This window comes from Opisthorchis viverrini (genome assembly GCF_000715545.1).
Source record: "Opisthorchis viverrini unplaced genomic scaffold opera_v5_352, whole genome shotgun sequence".
In the NCBI taxonomy this organism is placed as follows: domain Eukaryota; kingdom Metazoa; phylum Platyhelminthes; class Trematoda; order Opisthorchiida; family Opisthorchiidae; genus Opisthorchis; species Opisthorchis viverrini.
Window position 1 is genome coordinate 364,883 of NW_008752008.1, and position 1,697 is coordinate 366,579.

The following is a 1,697-nucleotide window of genomic DNA, read 5'->3' on the forward strand; positions in this document are numbered from 1 at the left end:
TTGTAAAAATGCCGGTGCATAACCTGTCGCCTCGTGTGTGGCTGCTCGATAGGCCAGCATACATAACGGAATGTGTTCGTCCCACCGCTCCCCTTCGTAACGATCCACGAGGGTGGTGAGTATTTTCTTTATGGTTCTGTTGGTGCTTTCCACCAGACTGTCCCCCTCTGGGTGGTACGGTGTTGTCCTCGTTTCATGGATCCCCAGGAATGCACATATTTCCCGCAGCAAGTGGCTCTCAAAGGCTGGGCCCTGATCAGAGTGGAGAATGACTGGTACCCCATAGCGTGATACCCACTCAGAGATTAGCACTGACGCGATTGTGCGGGCATCTTGTTGCTTCACAGGCACAGCTTCACACCATTTAGTTAGGTAGTCGACCATGACAACAATGAAGCGGTTACCTTTTCTGGTCTCTGGTAGGGGTCCAATTATATCAACACCCACTCGGTAGTTCGGAGCTTGTGCGGGGATTGGTTGAAGTGGTGCTCGGGGGGTTATAGCGAGGGCCTTTGTTGTCGCACACACAGAGCAGTGTCGGCAAAACTCCGCAACGTCGTGGTGTAGTAGGAACCATCAATAACGCCTTCTAAGGTGCGCTTCCGTTTTCTCCTGTCCGGTGTGTCCCAAATCTCGGTGGACTGAGCTGTAGTAGAAACCACCAATAACGCCCTCTAATGTGCGCTTCTGTTTTCTTCTGTCCAGCGTGTCCCAGATCTCGGTGGACTGCTGAGATGGTCCTTTGGACGCAACTGCGGGGTGCGACGACACGAGGCTGGCCATCTCGACTGTCCACAAGGTGGAGCACTCGGGATATAATACGTAGTTGCCTCCATCGTGACCACAGACTCCGTGCTGCCGAGGATCTCGAGGCCATCGGGCACCCAGAAGGTTTGTAGTTACCCTGCAGCTGGAGGAGATAAATCTCGCCAATATCTGTGTCCCTGAATAGCTCTTCTTCCCACTTTATTTGATTAGGCGCGGGCAATACATTAACAGACTCTAGTTCCTGGACTGGCCTTCGGGATAAGGCGTCGGCGTTCGAATGTCTGGCACCCGGGCGATAGATGCAAGTGAAATCATACTCTTGAATCCGCTCTTGCCAACGTGCAACTTGACCGTCGGGGTCGCGGAAACTCTGTAACCATTGTAGTGAGTGGTGGTCTGTCCGAACAAGGAAGTGCCTGCCAAGTAAGTAGAGCCGGAAGTGGTGGAGAATGTACACCAGGACAAGTATTTCACGTCGGGTGGTGCAGTAGTTACGTTGCGGTTTATCTAGGACGCGGCTAACGTATGCGATAACGACTTCTCGGTCACAACCACGCTGGGACAGTACAGCACCAATCACCATTTCGCTAGCATCGGTATCTAAAACAAACTTTCCTGCATCAGGTGAATAATCTGGGTATGCCAAAATAGGTGGGGATATTAGTGCTTGCTTAAAACGGCTGAAGGCTTCATCACACTCTACGGTCCATGAAAATTTCCTATCTTTTTGGGTAAGCTTGTGAAGTGGTGCACTGACGGCGGCAAATCCTTTGATAAATCTCCGATAGTATGATTCCAGACCGAGGAAACTACGTAACTCACGGACATTCGCCGGTGTCGGCCACTCAGCGATGTGTCTGGTTTTATCCGGATCCGTTTGGACCCCATCGGAAGACAAAATATGGCCCAAGAACAATACCTCACGTTGT